The sequence below is a fragment of the Schistocerca piceifrons genome, chromosome 9, assembly GCF_021461385.2.
Source record: "Schistocerca piceifrons isolate TAMUIC-IGC-003096 chromosome 9, iqSchPice1.1, whole genome shotgun sequence".
Taxonomy (NCBI): Eukaryota; Metazoa; Arthropoda; class Insecta; order Orthoptera; family Acrididae; genus Schistocerca; species Schistocerca piceifrons.
The window spans coordinates 142,580,685-142,595,484 of NC_060146.1; the positions used below are offsets into that span (position 1 = coordinate 142,580,685).

General features: G+C 46.0%; 1 pseudogene; it reads left to right on the plus strand.

Moving 5' to 3' along the window:
- Window positions 1-14,435: 14,435 nt before the first annotated feature.
- On the plus strand, window positions 14,436-14,553 carry LOC124717638 (annotated as a pseudogene).
- Window positions 14,554-14,800: the final 247 nt, after the last annotated feature.

Genomic DNA, 14,800 nt, shown 5'->3' on the forward strand with positions numbered 1-14,800 from the left:
TACCCAAAGCAATAGATATCAGAAGAATTCTTTGTATTTTTTTCTAAAGATTGGTCTAAGGTTATCCTAAATGGCAGCGTAATTTTGTACCAGCAATAAAACTGAAATTTTATTCTAATAGGGCAGACTTACACCAAAACCTCCAGATGTTAGACACATCGGTGCCAAACGTTGTCTGTCGATGGAGTATCAACCAAAACACTGATTTAGTTCGTGCTATGTGCTGTCGTCAAGTAGAACATGCGTAAACGTTTCATGTGCTCCGTAAATCTGGTGTTACTTTTAATTAAAGCATAGCTGGGGAAGATGGTAGAGTGTTAGATCGTCGTATCATGGGTCCTGGGTTCATACCTAATAATGACAATTATTTTTTCTGTGTTATGTGTGAGATTGTTTTATGGGACAATTAATATTTCCGCACGTGTGATGCAATTGTTTCTTTGTTCTACTGTTGCGATTGTTTGTGTTTATTTTGTGAAACTACAAATGCACTAGCCTGCTTCATCACCAGTCCAGTCGCACATGTCCGACAGAACACCACCGCTATCTATAAAAATGTACTCTATAGGTGTACTAGTCTCAAGTAATGAAGCGAAAGCAGGCTACTAAAAGAAAACTGCTACAAACTCCGGAAAGTGCTTTTGCGCGGAAGTGTTTCACTTGGTGAACAGTTAAAAGAAAGTGGGGTTTGAACGCAGGACTTTTGGCACGACGACTTCAGGCTCTACCAACTCCTGTTAGATCTGCAAAACTGTCACACACAGATATACCTTTCCTGAGCTCCGTGGTTGTCTTCTTACTTTTAATTACCGTTTACACATATTCTGCTGGACAACAGCACACAGCACGGAGTAAATCGGTGTTTTGGTTGAGACTCCAGCTACATACAACGTTTGGTACCGATCTGTCAGTGATCTGGAGGTTTGGTTCAAATGGCTCTGAGCACTATGAGACTTAACTGCTGTGGTCATCAGTCCCCTAGAACTTAGAACTACTTAAACCTAACTAACCTAAGGACATCACACACATCCATGCCCGAGGCAGGATCCCAACCTGCGGCCGTAGCGGTCGCGCGGTTCCAGACTGTAGCGCCTAGAACCGCTCGGCCACTCCGGCCGGCTCTCTGGAGTTTTGGGTGTTAGTACACATTTTCACTTTTCCAAGCCCTCAGTAACTATAAATGTAAAATGTTACAATGTCTGTTGTTATTCGTAATTTATTTGTGTCCAGTATTTAGAAAAAATGGTAAAAATAGTTACTGAGTTAACGCAATTTACTGTACACTACTGTGTCAAGGGTTGCAATTTGTCTTTACTACTGAATAAACATGTTGATATACTTTTGATATTATATAATGCACGTCTATAGTTGCGAGACTAACTTTCGTGCAAAGTTATCTGAAATGTTGACAATAAATGCAATTTTACACCCGATTTCGTATCTACTGAGAGACCGCTGTTGGCCAACGGACAGAAGTTATGTAATTTTTTCGTAGTATAGGCCTATTATCAGTTGGCGGAGAACTATAGTCATTGTTTTATGGTTTTTAGTTCTGTTTGAAAGGCTGGTTCAGATAATAGAACAGATACGATGCACCACTGAATGGAAAGCTGCATGTTTATGGCTGTGTGGATGCTGGAGCCTGGAGGTATTATCGTATCAGTAGCTACGTTTTTTTCTGTAAACATAAATGCGCGTTTGTTGTACTAATACCAATACTAAGATCCAAGAATTTTATGGAAGTGACTCACAGCTCCACAGTAAACTGACTTTTCTTATGTTGTGAATTTAAATGCTGTAGGTGTTTATCTACCTGTTTAGTGTACAGCAATTTATGTAACTGTCTGGTGGTACTAATCCACAAACATAGCACTCCTTGATGCTATGTGAACATGAGACGAACTGGAAATTAAGCAAGAAAGGGTCAACATTCGCTGATCATCTTTCGCCAGGTAACCGTTCACATAATGTGAAATATTACATTCTGTCGACAAAGGCAGAAAGATGACTCCACTGGAAATCCTGGAAATATACAAACACATAACGCAGAATGCTAGCCTAGTGTTAAATGATCAGATATACAGTTTCCATTGTCCCCTTCGTTAAATTAAATTACCGTTGCAAATGTTAGACTGAAACCGTAAATTAGTCTTATTTCTCATCAGTTGTTAAATGTATCACCACATAAAACCTTCGTTTGTCCCTTTAGTAGTTAATGTAATCATTTTTATGTGAAGAAGAAACCTAAAGTTTTCCTGTGCAAATACACGCATCAAAAAAAGTTTTGCATCAGCCCGGATCCCAGAACTCCTGAAGATAGACTATGGATAGTGTTATCACAGACACAGTCCCTTTGACTGTTCACAAATGTCACTAAACTCGCCCAATGTTGTAAACAATCACGAATGAGCAGCGCCTATTAGACGAAGAGGTCTGACAGCCGATCACTTACACTCATCCACCAGGAAGGAGGTACACGGCTCGTGTTGTCTGTAGTTCAACCATGCCTAGACGGTCAATACCGCGGTTCCATCGCGTCCGCATTGTTACCTTGTGTCAGGAAGGGCTCTCAAGAAGGGAAGTGTCCAGGCGTCTCGGAGTGAACCGAATCAGTGTTGTTGGGACATGGAGGAGATACAGAGAGACAGGGACTGTCGACGACAGGCCTCGCTCAGGCTGCCCTAGGCCTACTCCTGCAGTGGATGACTGCTACTTAAAGATTATGGCTCGGATGTACCCTGACAGCAACGACACCATGTTGAATAATGCTTTCCGTGCAGCCACAATACGTCGAGTTACGACTCAAACTGCGCACAATAGGCTGCATGATTCGCAACGTCACTCCCGACGTCCATGGCGAGGTCCCTCCTTGCAACCACACACCTTGCCGAATGGACCGCTCAGCATTGGCATCACTTTCTCTTGATCGAAGAGTGTCGCATATGCCTTCAACCAGACAATCGTCGGAGACGTGTTTGGAGGCAACCTGGCGTTTTGAGGTGGCATTATGCGGGGCCAACGTACGCCGCTGGAGGCGCCTTAATGGCTGTACGATACGTGAAAGCCATTCTCCGTCCGATAGTGCAGTCGTATCGGCAGCATATTGGCGAGGCATTCGCCTTCATGGACGACAATTCGCGCCCCCATCGTACACATCTTGTGAATGACTTCCTTCAGTATAACGACACTCTTGACTAGAGTGGCCAGCATATTCTCCAGACATGAACACTATCGAACGTGCCTGGGATAGATTGAAAGGGGCTAGTTATGGACGACCACTCTAAGGGATCTACGCCCAATCGCCGTGGAGGAGTGGGACAATCTGGACCAACATTGCCTTGATGAACTTTTGGATAGTATGCCACAACGAAGGCATGCATCAATACAAAAGGTTCTGAAACTGTCGCAACCGAGGTGATGCAAAGCTTTTTTTGATGTGTGTACTTTGTCATTTTTGTATCGTCTCTACAAATGATATCTGTGTCAGTAGCACATCATATTTATCTGTGTTTGCAACATTCAACTGTGATCTGAAGATAGCGTAAGAAGCCAAAAGCTGGTTAGTGAGCAAATATAAATAAAATAAATAAAAAATATAAATAACGGTCCATAAGTGAAAATTATCAATATACCGTAATATTAAGCGAGATTTGAAAGTGTTTTGCTTTTAAATGTTGTACAGGATGAACAATAATAAAACCGACTAGTGCAGGAGGAGATAGATCCTATGAACATGTGTCCGGAAATGCATCGTTGAAACGGTAGATGGCACTGACGAATGACAGTTGCACTGACCACGTGCTGTGTGTTCCTTGTGTGTTGCAGGGTGTGCGATTCACACAGCGTACTGTAAGCGGGAGAATGGGCCGGTATTCATGTCGGGAACGAGCCGAGGTGGTGATTTTGTGCGGCCAAGCAGATGGAAACGGTCGCGAGGCAGCACGTGTATACTAAAAGTAGTTCCCTCACAGACACCAACCACATCACCCAACAATTCAAGCCTTTTTTTGGGCGTTTGTGTAATAAGGTACACACATGCAGGGAGGCGGCGGACTGTGGGTACACCATATTTGGAGGATCGGGTTCTACAGGGCAAATGCCGGGATGGTTCCTCTGAAAGGGCACGGCCGACTTCCTTCCCCGTCCTTCCCTAATCCGATGAGACCGATGACCTCGATGTTTGGTCTGTTGCTCCAAACAATCCAATCCGATCCCACGTATAGAACATAGAATCTACAGGGCATTGGGACAAACCCTTATACAAGCTCCAAGCAAGCGGCCCGTGGTGTAAGCCAAAGGACTACGTGTATCCCGCATGACAATCGCTACTACCCCTGTCACCTGCAACGGGTGCGAGGATTATCAACAGAGGATTTCCTTCTATGCCAAGAATTTTGTCGGTTGTTTTTGAACAATATTTGTTGTCGTTGCACACACACCGACCATTTATGGACGTGTGTTCGTAGGAGCTTTTTTTTCTTCCATTTCCAGTCAGGAATCCGACCCTGAAACCGAGCGAGGTGGCGCAGTGGTTAGCACACTGGACTCGCATTCGGGAGGACGACGGTTCAATCCCGTCTCCGGCCATCCTGATTTAGGTTTTCCGTGATTTCCCTAAATCGTTTCAGGCAAATGCCGGGATGGTTCCTTTGAAAGGGCACGGCCGATTTCCTTCCCCATCCTTCCCTAACCCGAGCTTGCGCTCCGTCTCTAATGACCTCGTTGTCGACGGGACGTTAAACACCACTAACCTAACCCGACCCTGAAATTTGTCGGTTTCATTAATCTCCACCCTGTTTAGTGGTACGTTCCAAATGCAGCCCTTATGCAACTTTTTAATCACTTCAAAACGAAATATTTTTCTTTCATTCATGATAGTTGCTTTTGCTTCTCTGATCCTTTGTTTTACATCTCCTTTGCTACTGGCGTCTTTAATTATCTTACCTCCTACATATTTGCGTGACATTGTTTGTTTTTTCTTTAATTTCAATGTTTACTTTTTCCTGTTCTTTGTAGCGTACGATTATTTCACCCTTCTCGAGTTGATCTCCATTTTGTACTCATCCCTTGGCTCTGCGTACTTAATTTTTAGGATTCTTTGCGTATTTCTTTAAACTGGCGCTATCACATTCGAGCCATCCGCAAACCTTAGGATTTTTCTCCACTTATTCTAATACCTCTACAATCTTCTTTGCACTCAATCATCTATGTACATGGACATCTACACTCCTGGAAATTGAAATAAGAACACCGTGAATTCATTGTCCCAGGAAGGGGAAACTTTATTGACACATTCCTGGGGTCAGATACATCACATGATCACACTGACAGAACCACAGGCACATAGACACAGGCAACAGAGCATGCACAATGTCGGCACTAGTACACTGTATATCCACCTTTCGCAGCAATGCAGGCTGCTATTCTCCCATGGAGACGATCGTAGAGATGCTGGATGTAGTCCTGTGGAACGGCTTGCCATGCCATTTCCACCTGGCGCCTCAGTTGGACCAGCGTTCGTGCTGGACGTGCAGACCGCGTGAGACGACGCTTCATCCAGTCCCAAACATGCTCAAAGGGGGACAGATCCGGAGATCTTGCTGGCCAGGGTAGTTGACTTACACCTTCTAGAGCACGTTGGGTGGCACGGGATACATGCGGACGTGCATTGTCCTGTTGGAACAGCAAGTTCCCTTGCCGGTCTAGGAATGGTAGAACGATGGGTTCGATGACGGTTTGGATGTACCGCGCACTATTTAGTGTCCCCTCGACGATCACCAGTGGTGTACGGCCAGTGTAGGAGATCGCTCCCCACACCATGATGCCGGGTGTTGGCCCTGTGTGCCTCGGTCGTATGCAGTCCTGATTGTGGCGCTCACCTGCACGGCGCCAAACACGCATACGACCATCATTGGCACCAAGGCAGAAGCGACTCTCATCGCTGAAGACGACACGTCTCCATTCGTCCCTCCATTCACGCCTGTCGCGACACCACTGGAGGCGGGCTGCACGATGTTGGGGCGTGAGCGGAAGACGGCCTAACGGTGTGCGGGACCGTAGCCCAGCTTCATGGAGACGGTTGCAAATGGTCCTCGCCGATACCCCAGGAGCAACAGTGTCCTTAATTTGCTGGGAAGTGGCGGTGCGGTCCCCTACGGCGCTGCGTAGGATCCTACGGTCTTGGCGTGCATCCGTGCGTCGCTGCGGTCCGGTCCCAGGTCGACGGGCACGTGCACCTTCCGCCGACCACTGGCGACAACATCGATGTACTGTGGAGACCTCACGCCCCACGTGTTGAGCAATTCGGCGGTACGTCCACCCGGCCTCCCGCATGCCCACTATACGCCCTCGCTCAAAGTCCGTCAACTGCACATACGGTTCACGTCCACGCTGTCGCGGCATGCTACCAGTGTTAAAGACTGCGATGGAGCTCCGTATGCCACGGCAAACTGGCTGACACTGACGGCGGCGGTGCACAAATGCTGCGCAGCTAGCGCCATTCGACGGCCAACACCGCGGTTCCTGGTGTGTCCGCTGTGCCGTGCGTGTGATCATTGCTTGTACAGCCCTCTCGCAGTGTCCGGAGCAAGTATGGTGGGTCTGACACACCGGTGTCAATGTGTTCTTTTTTCCATTTCCAGGAGTGTATATGTAAATGACGATGTAAATGTACACGCAGATTTTCCTCTGCCTCTCCTGTCATACGTGATAACATCCCAGGCTCACGAGTAACATTCAGGTATCGGTCGAAGAAGTGTTTTAAGCGACTTCTTTCGTCGATGAATTACATTTCCTTAGAAGCCTTCAAGTCAATGTCCGTCTGGAATCTACGAGGGACAGTTGGAAAATAAGTTTCCCATGTCGACTGTGGGCAGAGTTGTGTGATATGGGTGAACGACGACGCGGTAGGTGAACGCGCTCGTGCAAGACACCGACACACCATTGATTAGGGGTCGACCGCGATCAAGCAGGTGGCGCTGTCGCAGTGGCTGCGCAAAGCGGAGGCCAGCCGCTCATTCTTTTCCCGGAGCAATGGAGAGATGGTATGTTTTGCAGTCGTGGTCCCAGGCGGTTGAGAGCTGCTATCCGCTATGAATGGGCACGTGGAGTATCATGCACACAAATTCATAACCGCCTTGTTGAGGTGTATGGGTCAGGTGTGATGTCGAGATAAATGGTGCGGAGATGGTGCCAGCAATTCAGTGATGGACGTCAGCAAGTGCAGGACATACCGAGACCTGGACGGACGCGCACGGCCACTACAGCTGCAAATGTCAGGAAGGTGGATGACATGATTAAAGCTAACCGGTGTACCACATCGATGGAATAGCGGCAGAACTTGGAGTCGGACATGAGCGAGCTCAAAAGATCATCCACGACATTCTTCGTTACAGGAAGGTGTCAGCACGATGGGTGCCCCGCTAACTGACCCCGACACACGTGGAACAACGCATGGCATTCAGCCTGGAACAGCTCGTGCGTTACCACGAATCTGGCAATGACCTTCTGTTTCGGATTGTGACGGGGGTGAAACGTGGGTCCACCATTACACGCCCGAATCGAAGACCGCATCCGTGGAGTGGAAACATCCGTCATCACCTGTCCAAAAGAAGTTCAAAAGCACTCCGTCTGCAGCTAAAGTGCTACTCACCGTTTTCTGGGACGCCAAAGGAGTTTTGCTGCCGGACTTCCTGGAGGATGCAACCATCAATGCTTCGCGGTACTGTGCCACTCTGTCGAAATTGAAAGAGGTGATTCGGAAAAAGCGGCCTGGCCTTCTCATATCTGGCGTTCTGCTGTTGGATGACAATGCGAGACCACACACGGCGACAGCAACGCAAAACCATATTGCAAGTCTAGGATGGGAGCGCCTACACCATCCGCCTTACAGTCCGGATCTCGCACCAAGTGACTTCCATCTGTTTCCTGCTTTGAAGAAGACTCTCGGCGGGAGTCGCTTTGGCATCAATGCTGACGTCAAACAAGCCGTTCAACGCTTCTTCCGTATGAAACGCCCTTATTTTTTCCTGGAAGGCTTTTTGAAGCTTATAAAGCGGTATGACAAATGTCTCAAGGTACTTCGAAATTATGTAGATAAATAACGTCACTTTTTTTTTTCTTTCACAAACAACTCTGACCACAGTCGACAGGGGAAACTTATTTTCCAACGCCCCCTCGTACTTCTCCAATAAGTAGACACAGTTCCTCCTGTACTCAAAGATATTTTATGGTTCTTACTGGAAAAGAATATTGAGGATTTGTCAGATGACCACCAGTTAAACTATAGGAAAGGTAAAGGCACCAGAGAGGCGGCAGTTCTGACGTTGTGGCTGATAATGGAAGCGAGACTGTGGAAAAATCAAGAAGTGTTCACAGGATTTGTCGACCTGCAAAAAGCAGTTGAAAATGGAAGATGGTGCAAGATGTTTGAAATTCTGAGAAAAATAAGGATAAGCTATAGGGAACGGTGGGCAGCATACTACGTACAGGGTGAGTCACGTAAGACACCCCTTTTATTTCATGAATGGTTACACATATCGAACCGCGGTTATCGGAAAATGTTAGAGCATATAAAGGCACGTATATTTTTCTATGGTTAGTGTTTTTAGCGCTTGTATCAACGGTTCCATTTTAAAAAAAACCTTCTAGCTTCAATATCTCCGTTGATACCAGCGCTAGAAACAAAAACAAATGTGCCTCTCAACCCTCCATCATTTGCCGAAAACCGCATTTCGCAAGTGTAACTGATCACGAAATTATTACGTCTTGCGTGACTCACCCTACACATGAACCAAGAGGGAACAATAAGACTGGAAGGCCAAGGACGAAGTGTCCGGATTACAAAGGCTGTAAGACAGGAATGTAAACTATCGCCACCACTGTTCGATCTTCACTTCGAAGAAGCAATGACGGAAATAAAAGAATGCGTCAAGGAATTAAAAATTCAAGGTGAAATGATATGAATGCTAAGATTCGTTGATGACATTGCTGTGCTCAGAGAAAATGAAGAAAATTACAGGATCTGCTGAACAGAATGAATAGTCTAATGAGTGCAGAATAAGGACTGAGTATAAATCGAAGAAAGACGAAAATAATGAAAAGTAGCAGGAATGAGAGCAACTAGGAACTTATCGGAATTGGTGATCACGAAATAGATGCAGTTCAGGAATTCTGCTACCTAGGCAGTAAAATAGCCCATGACGGACGGACGGAGGAGGACATCAAAAGCAGATTAGCCCAGGTAAAAAGGTCATTCCTGGCCGAGAGAAGTCTTCCAGTATCAAACACAGGCCTTAACGTCAGGAAAAAAATTCTGAGAATGTATGTTTAGAGCACAGCATTGTATGGTAGTGAGACATGGACTGTTAACAAATGAGAAAAAGAAAAAAATTTTGGTGTCATATAATTACAAATTAACATTGTTTTAATTTTTTTTATTTACTTGTTCGTTGCCAATTTTCATGATTCTATGTCAAGGGGAAATATACTGTAGTTTTTAAGAAGTGAGTTTGCGAGTATCAAAACAAATGATTGCTTTGACTTACAAGCTTATCCTTTTTATAGCACCAAAGGGCTATAGAGATCAATACTCGATATGTTTACCGGTTCCTAAGAAAAAGCGGTCTTAAGAGACGGAGGGACAAACACTCAGATAAAGAATGACAAAATCAGGTTAGCGGGTGACGTTGTCAGAGACAGCAAAGGACTTGGAGGAGCTGTCGAACGGAATGGAGAGTGGTCTTGAAAGGAGGATATAAAATGAACATCAACAAAAGCAGAACAAGGATAATGGAATGTTGTCGAATTTTTTCAGGTGATGTCGAAGGAATTAAATTAGAAAACGAAAAATTTAAAGTAATAGATGAGTTTTGCTATGTGGGCAGCAAAACAACTAATGATGGCCGAAGTAAAGAGGACGTAGAATATAGACTGCCGATGGCAAGAAAATTTAAATGTCAAGAAGCCTTTTCTGAAAGTATTTCTATGGAATGTAGCCACGTATGGAAGTGAAATATGGACGTTTGGTTGACAAATCTTATCTTTTAAGGCAAATGAAGCATTATACTTCATTACTACGTCACTGCATTTCCAGCTAGGGTTCGTGCCATTCTGCAATACTTGTACACTACTCCCACACTGATCAACCAGTACATCATGACCACCGATCTACTATCGATATAAAGCCGTCCAGGCGACAGCAGCGTCACCTGACGCGGAATGACTGCTGGTCAGACACACACACCGTGCATGTAGCGTGTTGTCCGTGTGTAGAATGGGGAATACGCGCGATCTATACGTGTTTGACCGAGGGCAGATTGTGATGACCGGGAGGCTCGACACGAGCATTTCGGAAACAGCACGACTTGTCACGTGCTCGAGGATTGCTGCGGTGAGTATCTTCAACATGTGGCGATACCAAGCTGAAAGCACTTCCAGACGTCGTGGGGTTGGGCGGCCGGCCTTCGCTACAGATCTCGGAAGTCGTACGCTGGGCAGACTGGTGGAACAGGACAGGCGGCGAATTGTGAAGTAACTAAGTTCAGACTTCAGTGCTGGGCAGAGTACAAACGTGTCTGAACACACAGTGCGCCGAACACTCCCAACGATGGGCCTCCACAGCCGATGACCCGTGCATGTGACAATGTTAGCACCACCACATCGGCCACTGACCATCCGCACTGGACGTTGGCACGGTGGTAGAGCGTTGCATGGTCTCAGGAATCCCGATACCTTCTTCATCCTGACGATGGGAGGAGGACGCAAATCCGTCGTTAGTCAGTGGAACAGCTCCTTGTCACCTGTACTACGTGCTGGAGACAAGCTGTCATGGCTCAATTATGCTGTGGTAGTGTTGCCAACACTTAAAGTGACCTCCCCACCAGTTTCAAGCGAAAAAAAACCACCAGAAAACCACTAACAAAAGTGCCCCTAAACTCAGAATCGCTAACATTTCCACTAAAATTTATATAAACTATTGTGAGAGAAAACATTAAATACACTACTGCCCATTAAAATTGCTGCACCACGAAGATGACGTGCTACAGACGCGAAATTTAACCGACAGGAAGAAGATGGTGTGATACGCAAATGATTAGCTTTTCAGAGCGTTCACACAATGTTGGCGCCGGTGGCGACACCTACAACGTGTTGACATGAGGAAAGTTTCCAACCGATTTCTCACACACAAACAGCAGTTGGCCGGCGTTGCCTGGTGAAATTTTGTTGTGATGCCTCGTGTAAGGAGGAGAAATCCGTACCGTCACGTTTCCAATTTTGATAAAGGTCGGATTGTAGCCTATCGCGATTGCCTTTTATCGTATCGCGACATTGCTGCTCGCGTTGGTCGAGATCCAAGGACAGTTAGCGGAATATTGAATCGGTGGGTTCAGGAGGGTAATACGGAACGCCGTGCTCGATCCCAACGGCCTCGTATCACTAGCAGTCCAGATGACAGGCATCTTATCCGCATGGCTGTAACCACGTTCGATCCCTGAGTCAACAGATGCGGATGTTTACAAGACAACAACCATCTGCACGACCAGTTCGACGACGTTTGCGGCAGCACGGACTATCATGTCGGAGACCGTGGCTGCGGTTACCCTTGACGCTGCATCACAGACAGGAGCGCCTGCGATGGTGTACTCGACGACGAACTTGGGTGCACGAATGGCAAACTGTCATTTTTTCGGATGAATCCAGATTCTGTTGACAGCATCATGATGGTCGCATCCGTGTTTGGCGACATCGCGGTGAACGCACATTGGAAGCGTGTATTCGTCATCGCCATACTGGCGTACCACCCGGCGTGATGGTATGGCGTGCCATTGGTTACACGTCTCGGTGACCTCTTGCACGCATTGACGGCACTTTGAACAGTGGACGTTACGTTTCAGATGTGTTACGACCCGTGGCTCTACCCTTCATTCGATCCCTGCGAAACCCTACATTTCAGCAGGATAACGCACGACCGCATGTTGCAGGTCCTGTACGGGACTTTCTGGATACAGGAAATGTTTGACTGCTGCCCTGGCCAGCACATTCTCCAGACCTCTCACCAATTGAAAACGCGTGGTCAATGGTGGCCGAGCAACTGGCTCGTCACAATACACTAGTCACTACTCTTGATGAACTGTGGCATCGTGTTGAAGCTGCATGGGCAGCTGTGCCTGTACACGCCATCCAAGGTCTGTTTGACTCAATGCCCAGGCGTATCAAGGCCGTTATTACGGCCAGAGGTGGTTGTTCTCGTTACTGATTTTTTCAGAATCCATGCAACCAACTTGCGTGAAAATGTAATCAAATGTAAGTTCTAGTATAATATATTTGTCCCATAAATACCCGTTTATCACCTGCATTTATTCTTGGTGTAACAATTTTAATGAGAGTAGTGTATTAAGGAGGTGGTAATTATGTTTTGCCTCATCACTCTAAATTCCTATTATTGCCTCAATTCCTTGTGACGAAGCAAAGTATTCAGATTAATTCAACTTCTGTCAGGTGTACTTTAAACATTTTCATCGTTGTGAACGGCTTTGACAAACTATTTCATTGCTTCACTGAACTTCTCATGATCTTAAATTACATAGGAGACGATCTAAAGTGACGCCGAATCACAACATAAGGAAAACAGCAGGATACACAGTTGTAGATCGTAATGTACGTAAAAGTCTGGAAATAGTGAGTCCAGCGTCGATGATAAAAGGCTGACGCCAATGAGGAGGACGATGATTTTCTATATAAGTAGGTTTCCTACAGGTTTCCTGTATCTGTTAAGGCAATTGCTCGCAACGTCCCTTTGAAAAGGACACGATCAACTGCCTTCCCTCACACGTGCGTCTGTTCATTCTGTAACGAGCTTCTCATCCACAGAATATTAAACCATAGTGCTTCTTCTCCAGTGCCTAAGAGCACTACACTCTCTTCTGGCAGGAGCACCTGCAGGGTGGAATGTGTGCATCCAGTGCATTGGCACCTCTGTGCCAGACAGTGTTTTGTTTCGTGTGTAGAGCGAATCAGCGACCGGAACGAACGGCGTGCGGCCCTGCTGCCATTAAGCAGGCGTGGCAACCTGGCAGAACTAACCGCCGCAGGCCTACTTGCTCGACTGCCGCCTCTCCGGTGCTCTGCTTAGCGCCCAGACTGGAGCAGCAGAGGTAGGAAGGAAGGAAGGATGGAAGCTGTGTCGGCCAGGCTAGCTAGAGTTCAACACCCCAGTCACACCTAGATCTGCCGACCTGGAAGTAGTGTTATACAGTGTAAAAGTGGAACAAGAAGTTTGAAAGTCTCTATAAAACAGGTTTTAGCTATAGGGACTGACAGGTAATGTTACAGTAGAAGCAACAAGAATGAGAGACTAACTGCTCAGGCTGAAAAGGGTGAAATGTACTAGTGCACTCTATCTCCACTACTGTCTCATCTATACATCGAAGAACCAATAATGGAAATAAAGGAAATGTTCTGAAGCGGAATTAAAATTTAAAAGTTTCCGTTAATTTACGTCGATGGTCACAATCTTTTCTGTTTAACAGATTACCGGTTTCGGTCTTTAATGACCACCATCAGATCTGCAACAAAAATGGGAAAAATATAAATACACTCGCAAATCGTATGCAGCTTAAGAACGATACATAGAGCATATTGAAATGTAGTACTGACAAAATTTACATTTGTGCGCTTTAAATATGAAGAGGCATACCTGTCTCATGAAAACAAAGTGCTAATGCACTGCAGCCATACTGGCATAGTCAACTGTTAAATGCGGAATCAGTTCCAGCATCGTCAAATACATGTAAATCACATCACATGCACGAGCCATGTTGTCAGTAAAACTACTGTTTAAAACAAGCTGCAATACAGTAGCCACAAGATGTTTGTGTAGTGAGTTGACCAGATGTCGCTAATGTCAGCATACACTAGTTTTAATTAATTGAAACAGCAAAAATAAAAGGGGGATACAATAAAAGTTGATAATAAGCTTATAAAGTATAAAAGGTGTTACAGTAATAAAAAGCAATAAAAAGAACACGACAAAAGTAATATTGTTAAAAAGACGAAGAGTAAAAAAACAGTGGTTGACATAATTTGTGCTCTAGTGCCAATATTCTAGACAACGACATAAATATTAAACACCGTTGATATTGCATCGGGTAATATTAAACAACATAAAACAAATCGCTAAAGGAGCCACAAATGAAAGGAAATATAGTTCTGCACATAATCAGCGCCCTCTGTTAGCGCTAACGCGAGAATTCCGCACGGGCGGGAAGTGGTTGGAGGAACGTGACCGGCAGAGGGCCCCTCCTACCCTGCGGTACTCCGTCGCAAGCAAAGAATGATAAAATTCCATGACAGTGGATGATCTACATTATCTGATTAATGCAGTCTATGACGACGTCGCAGCTTGTAAAATTTAAAATCGTTAGTGTAAGTCAAGAGGCAATGGCTTTGCCGCAGTGGATACACCGGTTCCCGTGAGATCACCGAAGTTAAGCGCTGTCGGGCGTGGTCGGCGCTTGGATGGGTGACCATCCAGGCCGCCATGCGCTGTTGCCATTTTCCGGGGTGCACTCTGCCTCGTGATGCCAATTGAGGAGCTGCTCGACCGATAGTAGCGGCTTCGGTCAAGAAAACCATCATAATGACCGGGAGAGCGGTGTGCTGACCACACGCCCGTCCTATCCGCATCCTCCTCTGAGGATGACACGGCGGTCGGATGGTCCCGATGGGCCACTTGTGGCCTGCTGACGGAGTTTTCTTTTGTGTAAGTCAAGAAGGACATCAAGCATCACTGTATGATATT